We start from the raw sequence: 10660 nt of genomic DNA on the forward strand, positions 1-10660 counted from the left end.
CTTAAATATGTTTTTATTTTTTATTATTGCATCTTAATGTTGTAACAGTGGCTTAGGCTACTCTTTTTATTTTTATTTTTAATATAGGTCAGTGGCTTAGGCACTGTTTGAGACTATTAGGCCTTTTTAGTGTTTGAGGCTATTTTAGCCCCAAACCTGGGTTCCCAAACAGCGCCAGTGGTAAGTTTGACCCTTTGAGAAAACCATCTTGATTTTTTAAGTTGATTTTAATCATTTTCTGATCAACAGTCAGATTTGCTGCTTATCTAGGTCGAATGACTAAGGTTCGTTTTAGGGATGATACCTGAAAACCAGCTTTGGATATCAGAACCAAACCCAGTATTTGATTTCTTCAGTTCATGACTTTTGTTGATATGCTTTTGTGAGTGTTTTTAGTATTTGCTTTATTCTCTTTAAACCTCAAGCCTCAGGACTCAAGAAGTTATATGATAGGTCTGATTTATAGAGGACACGTGGCCATTTTGTTTATGAAAAAAAAAGAGCAAATTTTATTTTATCGTTTTGTGATTTGGTCCATATATAGATTACACCCTATTATTTAGAAATAATCACACAAGTCCTTTGTCATTTTGTAGATTAAAGTGCACTGTTATACATTTGATCCTAATTAACAAGTATGAAACACATGCTAGGATATGAGAGTTGTGTACTCATTTTCAAATATCAGGGTTACAAGGGTTAATGTGAATATTGATTTTCAAAAAAATGACAAAAATGATTGTGGGTTTGCACAATGAGATTACTTGCATACAATGATGTTAAGTATTTTCTTCTGAGATGTTAATAAGCGTAACAGTACACTTTAGTTCATAAACCAAATAGGGGTTGTGTGCTTAATTCCAAATGACAATAAATTATGTGCATATGAGCCAAATTACAAGGGGTAAAGTGAAATTTGTCCTAAAAAAACAAAAAATATAGTCATGGATCTTTTTACTATTAAACATACACGACGTCTATAAATCAAACTTACTAAATAATTTCTCAAAAAGAAAGGTGTTTTCATCATTTTATCTTCTAGTTTTCATTTATGCCATCTCCCAAATAAAGCACCAAAAAATATATATATTTGGCATAAAATTTCAATGAGAAAAGTATTTTATTGAACACAGTTAAGAGTCACAAGTTACAACCCAATTCAAGAGGATAACATGACAGGTCAGTCATTGTGACAAAATATACAGAACCATACCACAGCATCTTGATTCTTGATTCTTGGTGATGGAAAGCAGGAAGGATCATCTGATCTACTGAACACAATTGCAAGCCTCACTTAATTGATACAACACTCTAATTTCACCCTTTAAAAAAAAAAAGAAAAAAAGAAGCTTATTTTACTAAATTTGGACATAGAAGTCTTAAGGGCATATTGATTATTGGATGGACGTGTCTTCAAATGCTTCCCGTGGTCCTTCTTGGGACTGTTTGGTGCAACTTATCTGAGTTGTTTATTGCTTTTTTGTTTTATTTTAGAAGTCTATGCCAAACTATTTGATACAGCTTCTTATTATAGTTTATTAGGTAGAAATAAATTAAATAAATTGATTTTTAAAAATTGGGTGATGAGTGCTTTTGCTTTTTGCTTTTGAATTATTAACTTTTAGTTGGTGTGCCATTCTACTAGTAAGAGAACATAGGGATATTTTGTTCTTATTTTTCAAACAAAATAGTCATGTATCCCTGTTATTACATCTACTCACAGCCCCATGGTAAACTAGACTTAACAAACTTCTCGAAAGCAAAATTATCAAGTGGGTCAAGAATTCCAGCATGGTTGTGTGCCTGTCCAATAGCATATGGTCATGTGGTCACTTTGTCCCCTATTTTTCCTGAAAAATTGTCACATATCCTGTATTATTGATTGGGCACATAACAAAGAGAGAGAAGTATCAAATGCTTTGTAAATTCAATTATATCAAAAACCAATAAATTCATTGTGATCCCCTATTTTTCGGTGTATAAGAGTAAATTTTTTGTTGCTTCATTCCCTTGCGATCCCCATTTGGTGCAACACAGAAGTTTAAAGTCATTTAAATTCAAGACATGCATTAGACACCCTTACAACAACCCCATTGTCGTTCAAACTCTCAAAGCAGAGATTCCAAGTGGACAACAACAGTAGCACGATTGCACCATTGGCCATCACCATAGTTAGAAAAATAAAATATATGGAAACACAGAGCCGAAGATACACATTTTGTTCAGATATGAACTATTGAACGTTAAATAATTTGGAAACACATTGCCAAACAAGTGAAATTCATTCAGAAATGAGTTTCCAAATAAATGTAATTTGTTCGATACTAAATACTATTAAGTTGGGGTGTCCTGGCATGTGTGCCTCCCCAAGACCTATTTGGCTTAGTATTATGTGTGTTAACGACTAAATACTCTATAACCATAAATAGTAAGACATGGTCTGAGATAAATATTGTTATAAAGAAGAACGTCTCAAATAAGTAAGATTCCCTTACCTTTGTGACAAATTGGTAATGAATTACCATTGCCTACTATAACCTGATCTGGTCCTTGATAACCTATGAAGCACGGGTGCGGGTACGAGTACGGTACGGATACGAGTACGGGTACGTCGATACGGCAAAACCCCAAAAAAGTAGGGTACGGGTACGGCTGCGGTACACCAATATTTTTTTATTTTTTTTATTTTTTTATAATTATGGTGGAAAGATCCAACGTACAAATTGATGAACTCATTTTCTTATAAGCATAAAAAATAATATTTTTGATTATTAACTAAATTGTTTTATAAGCATAAACTGTGGTGAAAAGCTTATACATCTAATTTAACTAAACTGCGTATTACATCCTATAAGCATAAACTGTTTTTTAAGGAATAACTAATTTTTTTTATTATTAGCATTTTCATCTCAAATTTGTTATTATTAATAACTAATAATAATATTTATGATTATTACCATTTATGATTATTAACATTTTCATCTCTAATATTTATTATTAATATTTATTAGCATTTTCAGTATTAATAACTAAAGAAGAAACAAGAAAAAAATAATAATAAATAAAGATGAAGTAATTTTTTATTATTAATAACTAATAATAATATTTATGATTACCATTTATGATTATTAGCATTTTCAACTCTAATAGTATTTATTATTAATATTTATTAGCATTTTCAGTATTAATAATAATAACTAAAGACGAAACAAGAAAAAAAAAAAAAATATTGAGAGATATACATATACCTCTGATCTCTGCGTCGAAGAGGAGATTAGGGCAAAACAGTGATGAGGAGGGTGATCTGATCTCTGCGTCGAAGTCGAAGCCGAGGGTCGAAGTCGAAGACGAGGGTCGAATCTCTAGGTCGAAGTCGAAGACGAGGGTGAGTGAGGGTCGAAGTCGATCTGTTTCGAAGTCGCAGACGAGGGTGAGGGTTGAAGATGAGGGTGAGGGTCGAAGTCGATCACTGTTCGAAGTCGCAGAAGAGGAAAATGACGATGGTCGAAGTCGCCTCTATCTTTGCTTGGATGAGATGCAAACCAGTGAAGCTTAGGGCATTCGTATACGGGTATGCACATTTTTTCTTTTTTTTTTTAAATTTTTTTTCTTAATATTGCTTCGGTACCCCTTAATTTTTCAAAAAATTTGATTTCTGCCCCCGACGTACCCAAAACGTACCGAAGGCGTACCCATGCCGTACCCGATCCGTACCCATGACGTACCCAACTGAGGCAGACGTACCGAAGGCGTACCCATGCCGTACCCGATCCGTACCCATGACGTACCCAACTGAGGCAGACGTACCGAACTGGTTTTTGCCGTACCCGGTACGCGTACCCGCGCCCGGTAAGTACCCGCACTACTAAAGAAAGGGTCTTTTGAGTCGGTTTTTTGAGTCGGCAAATTTTACCGTCGCAAAAGGTAGCCTTTTTGAGACGGCACAGAGTTGCCGACTCAAATACCAAACCTTTAGTGTCGGCACCGTTGGCCGACACAAAAAATTAATATTTGATAGTATTATTTGAGTCGGTTGAATTTACCGACGCAAAAGATAGACCTTTTGAGTCGGCATAGACCTTTTGCGTCGGCAAATTTGTGCCGACGCAAAAAATTAGACCTTTTTGTGTCGGCAACTGATGCCGTAGCAAAAAAAAAAAAATTATAACCAAGATATATATTTATTTACTTGATTATATTTAATAAATATATTTATTTATACATATACTTTTATATTAATATTGAGTGTATATACTATAAATAATATATATCTCGTTTAATATCTGAAAGAGGTGTGGTGGTGAAGTGGGTGTAGTGTGTTGACCTTAGGTCAACTTGTCCAAATGGGTGTGTGTTCGAACCTTGGGAGCCTCAGTGAGAAAATTATGAGTTAAATTTTTTAAAACATTTAACCACTTTTTGAGTCGGCAATCTACCGTCTCAAAAAATTAAAACTTTTTGCGTCGGCAGATTGCCGACTCAAAAACTTTTTGCGACCCCACCATTTTCGTCCCTTGAGTTGCCGTCGAAACGCCGTCGCAAAAAGTTTTTGCGTCGGCAAATCCGCTATTTGCGACGGCAAGCTGCCGACTCAAAAGCCCTGCTTTTTAGTAGTGCCGGTGCGTGTACGGCACTATTTTTGGAGTACCCGTGCTTCATAGTTGATAACATTCATAGAGTTGCAGGTTGTTAGGTCATTAGTAACATGATTGGTTGCAGCTGAATCAATGTAACAATTTACTGGTGGTGTCAGGTTGTTAGGTCGTTAGTAACATATGCTCTTGAGTTGGAATGACTAGTTGAAGCAGGCAAAGTAGACTCTAGTAGAAAATCGGGAACCTTTCTGTGCTTGCAATCAAAGGCAATATGACTATCTTTGCCACATATTTGACGAAAAATTCTAGAGTTGGATTGGTAGCCAAATCTACCTCCATTGTTATTGGCCTGAAACTGAACTCTATGTCCTTGAAAATTAGTAGTGAATGACCTGTTGTTCGGTGTATAAGAGTAATTAGATATACAATCAACAAAATAATTTTGAGAATAATTTCCATTTCTTGTGGTATACTATTGGTTCAAGAGATAAAGTTGAGCAACTGTTATTATGCACAGATTCACCTCCATCGTGTTTGATCTTTTAGTGACGTTGTGTAATTTGTTCTTCAACTATTGTATATAGTGATGTGAATCATATTTCAAGAGCAATCTAGGCTTCATAACTATGTAATGAAGAATAGTAAAAAATATTGATGGAAAAAGAGTAGTTGTGATATGGCTAAGAAGATGTGCATCAATATTTAGCTGTTGATTTCATTCTGGATTGCTGATCTTTCGATTGTTAGAATCAATTTGTGTTGCAGATGTACGAGGTGAAAATCAATCAACATAACATAGTAATCTAGCAGTCCTAAGAATGTTTTGAACTTGATTGATCCAGTAATGAAGTTTATAGAATTAGGTTTCACAATAACAATCCCAATCCCCCTCCAACCAACATATCAAACAGGGCTTGTATGTGATGTTCAAGTGTTTACAACTAATGTAGCTCTTATAGGATCTGGCACCAGTATTTACATATGTTTCTTAACTAGAGGCTCAAGTCCCTCCAATGGGTGAGTATCATGTGTGAATTACAAGGTAAACAATAAGATTCAAGTCCAAGCTCTAGTTGGTTTAGTATTATGTTAATGAACAAATACTTTATAAGCTTAAATTGTTAGATATGGTCTAACACAAGTATTTGCCATAAAGAAAAACATCTAAAATTAGAAAAAGTCAGAAAAAAGTAAACTCCAGCCCATTTTACTTTTGCATGGTTTTCAATATTGAGCTATATTAGAATGGAAAAAGCTAGGGATTTTGAAAAAGTAGTCAGTGAAGTTACCCAAAAATAAAGTGTGGTGTGGAGGTGTAGATTCAAACTTAATGTAACGAGAGTCACACCCAAAATAAATATGGTCTGCTCGCTTCATTTTCTAACAACTTTTCTAATAACTTTTTTGAGCTTAGTAGCATTGTTGAGAATTAGTCGTGAAAATAAGCTCTTCTTGTTGGAGTCTTGTCTATCAACACTGTCATATGTTGATGCCCAAAGCAAAATCACAGGCAAGTTTTGAACCACTTGTCCACAGACATCACAATTGTTGTTTCCTTTCACTTGGGACCAGTCAGCTGTGCATTGTTCATGGACGAGGGCATTTTTGCATCTACAATTTGTCTTATGCACGTTTTCTTCTCCCATTACTTTGAAACAAAATTGCAGATTGCTTCTTCTTCTGGAATTGCTGCATCCTCTCCCACTGGAATTTGGCTTATATGATCTGATATGGAAATATCCAAAATTAAGTTAAAAGAAATTGAATTACCAAGTGTCCCAAGCGTGTCTAGGTCTAAAAAAATAATAATAGAATGCATTTGGATGAATATCTGATACATGCCAAGAAGTGTGACAATCCACCATCTTAAAAGTGTACATGCTTCTTATATAATTTTCTTGTAGATATTGATTGAGAAGATCACACAACACTAATGTTGTGTTTGGTTGAGGGATTTGGGGAGGGATTTGAAAAGGAAAAAGGGTAAAGGTGTGTGAAACTAGGTGAAATGTAAGTATATTTTATTCACATTTTACATAATTTTTTCCTTTTTATTTTCAAATTTCTCCTCAAATCTTCCAACCAAACACAGCATAAGAGATAAAGTAAAAGGATGCTAAAAGAGCTTCTTGAAAAACATCATGCAACTGAAATTGGACTATTACATAATATGTGCACTCTCTGTACCTTCACAATTTGTTTTAGGCATAGCAGTTGGTCTCACGATAACAACATTTCGACCGGGTACATTCAAGCTTGAGATGAGAACCTTGACATGGTTAGAAACGATCAAAGGTACATTTAGCATCATTAATAATAAGATTATTATACTCGTATATAGAGTGACATAATTTAATTTATTAATTTTAATAAAGAAAATATAATATTTAGAATAATTTTTAATTGGGCAAATTACACTACTAGTCCTTATAGTTTGGGAATTGTATCACTTTAGTCCCTGACTTTTTAATTGTGACACATTTGACTATGAATTTTGAATCTTGTTCCAAATAAGGACAATTGAACACACCATTACTTAATTTCAAGGGCAAAATCGTCAATTTGATAAAATATAAACTAATTTGACAAAAATAAATGTCAACAAATATTTTAAAATTTTTAAAAATTATTTCTACCCACCAAAAATAAAATTATGTAAAGATGATAAAAATTAATAAAAATTACATGATTAATTTTTAAAAATTAATTTTAGATGATCATCATCCAAATACATAATAAAAATTAATTTGGTAAAAAAAATAAATAAATGTCTAAAGATTTATCAATTTTATATAATTTTATCTTTAGTAAGTAGAAATAATTTTTAAAAATTCAAAAATAATTTTTTGACATTTATTTTTGTCAAATTAATTTATATTTTATCAAATTGACAATTTTGCCCTTAAAAAATCCAATAGTATCTACAATTGTCCTTATTTGGAAGAAGATTCAAAATTTAGAGTAAAATGTGTCACAATTGAAAAGTCAGGAACTAAAATGACACAAGTTCCAAACTAATATAGGGACCGTTAGTGTAATGCACCCTTATTAGTTTTTTACTCATTCGATTTCTCTCTTGAAGAATGCCGACTGAAAGACTTGATAGAATGTTCTTCAATGCACCCTTATTAGTTTTTTACTCATTCGATTTTTCTCTTGAAGAATGCCGACTGAAAGACTTGATAGAATGTTCTTCAATACATAATGGTTGAAGTTTTTCTTATAACATTTGAATTCGACAACCAACAATAGTGACTCATATTATATTCCTCACATAAAACTTTCTCTACAAGGTGGTTTTTTCATTTATTTTGCTTTACCACCACTTAGCAACAACCAACCAACCCCCCCCCCCCTCCCTCCCCCCTCTCTCTCTCTCTCTCTCTCTCTCTCTCTCTCTCTCTCCTACCCACCACCACCACCACACTTCCTTATTCACTTCACAAATTCCGTTTCCATAATCTGATCGTTCAATGTGTAGAACTTGTCGAGTATTATATGCTTGTAAAAAGTCACATTGATCAGATATCGATAGCTATGTGATCAAATTAGTTTTGTATAAAAAAAATGGATGGTGAAAAAATAAATGGTTGACAGAAATCTGATCCAATGAGATAGCTATCGATATTTGATCAACGTGATGTTTTACAAGTATATAGTACTCGATGAGTTCTACACATTGAACGGTTCAGATGATTAAAACGAGATTCATGATGAGCTCCAACGGATCCAATAGTACTCTCTAATCGCGGACCGAAAGAAAGCCCGGCCCTAATTAGGTAGATTAGCAACTGAGGATTTGATGAGTGTAGGCCAACCTCCCAAAGAAAGAAAATTCCTTTTCCATAACTTTTTGTTAATAACAGTTTCCATGCTGCTACTACAACTCTCGGATTAGCACCAAAAGGAAGACCAAAATATTTAATAGGAAGTTCTCCAACTCTATAGTTATGCTATATTTGGTTGGGAGATTTAGAGAAGAATTTGGAAAGGAAAAGGAAAAGGAAAAATGTGTGTGAAACTAGGTGAAATATAGGTATGTTTTATTCACATTTCACATACCTTTTCCATTTCTCTTTCTAAATCCCTCTTCAAATCCCCTAATCAAACACAACATTAAGGAATTTAGCCGCCCATTGTTATCAAAATCTTGATCCGGATCTTATGATCCTATGATTTTACGATCCATTTGAATACAATTGATCCGGATCGTGTAAAAAATTTCTTATAGGTAGGATTTTTTGATCCTGGTAATGGGAATCCCGATCCGAATCCGATCCTATTTATAAGCCTTGTTTTGTATTATATAACATATTTTATTGTAAATTTTATGTTTGTTGTCTAAATACCAATTCATGTGGTCAAAATAAATAATAAAAATTAAGTAGTATTGAATTAAATAGACCAAAAAAAATAAACTAAGAAACAAACATTCAACTATTGTGGTAATTTAATTAGTCGGAAAAACAAACTTAGCTTTAGCAGAGTCTAAGGATGGTAAGATGATTGTAACTTTATCCCATTTTTTGGAGAGATTATTTTTGTGACTCGAATCCACTTCACCAGGATGTTAACGATAAACCTTGTCATTCAGTTAAACTGCTCTTTTGAGTTCTTAATCTATTTTCATATCCATTTGTTAAATATTTTTTCTTCACTTTTTATGCATTATTGTAGAATGTAAAGTATTTTGTTATAGAATTCTTCTTCTTCACCTTCTTTTTTGATGAAATACAAAATTTTTACTATCGAGTTTTTTATTGTATAATATTATATGTACATTTTACATAGAGTATTATATTTTTCACAATATCTTCACTTATTTTTAGTAGAATATACGCTCATTATATATATATATATTTTTAAGAAATGTTTATTTAAATTATATTATTATGTAATTTGTCTTTTTCGGTAGGATCTTACGATTCTCAATTAAATTCTATGATCCAATCTTATAAATACCTCCAACGATCTAACGTAGAATCTTGATTTTAATAACCTTGTAGCTCCCTCTTTTTATCTTATTTTATAAATCTTGTACTCCCACTCCACACTGCACTTGTGTGAAGTTTTTCTTGAGTCTAGGGCTATATCAATAAATGATCAATATTCTTTGCCTCTTCCAAATCAGCCTTTCGAAAAACGATCATGCGATCTATAAATTGAAGTTGAGATATATACAAATCAACATGTCAAAATTTAGCCCTTTCAATCAAGTTAAGGTTTTAGCTCTCTTAAATGATAAATTCAAACTTCGATCAAAATGTTAATATTGTGTTTGATTGGGGGGATTTGAAAAGAAATTTAGAAAGGAAAAGAGAAAATCTAAATGAAATATGAATAAAATATGCCTATATTTCACCTAATTTCAAACACTTTTTTTTTTTTTTTTCAAATCTCTTCTTAAATCCCGTTTCAAACACCTTTTCTTTTTCTCTTTTCAAATCTCTTTTTAAATCCTTTAACCAAACACAGTATAAAAAGGAAAGATGACACTAGATCACCTTGATGCAAACCCATCTCCATGCTAAACTCATGTATAAGGTACCCATTAATCAAGATGGATAAAGAAGATGTTGAGATATGCTCCTTATCCATTGACACCATTTATTTCCAAATCCCATACCAATCATCGTGTTATGCAAAAACCTCCAATTAACATTATCATATGCTTTCTGGAAATTATATATAATATCACACCTTTTTGATTCCTTCCCTTCCGTTGATCAATAATTTCATTCCAATCAAAATTCCACTAATTATTTCAATATAAGCCAACTGAAAATCACTCGAAACACATTTCAACCACATAGTTATAACCTTTGTGAAATCTTGTAAACACATACAATCAAGCTTATTGGTCCAAACTCATTAAAACCCCTACGGCCATCTAGACCTTAGGAATTAATGCAATAAAAGAAGAATTGAGGCCCCTCACTAGCTTTCCATTCATATGAAGTTTGTTGACAAACTTCAAAATATCAAATTTGGTCACCCCCATGCTTTTTTAATGAAATTGAAATTAAACCCATTGGTCCACCAACTTTGGTCACATACACACACAT

At 32.9% G+C, this 10660-nt stretch overlaps 1 long non-coding RNA gene across 1 annotated transcript; it reads left to right on the top strand.

The window, feature by feature from the left end:
* Positions 1–2587: 2587 nt before the first annotated feature.
* On the top strand, positions 2588–3595 carry LOC145795102 (uncharacterized). The gene is made up of 2 exons (XR_014335330.1): positions 2588–3315; positions 3367–3595. It is a non-coding gene; the product is annotated as an uncharacterized LOC145795102 (long non-coding RNA).
* Positions 3596–10660: the final 7065 nt, after the last annotated feature.

This window comes from Camellia sinensis, chromosome 7 (assembly GCF_055761805.1).
Source record: "Camellia sinensis isolate YWXY chromosome 7, ASM5576180v1, whole genome shotgun sequence".
NCBI lineage: Eukaryota > Viridiplantae > Streptophyta > Magnoliopsida > Ericales > Theaceae > Camellia > Camellia sinensis.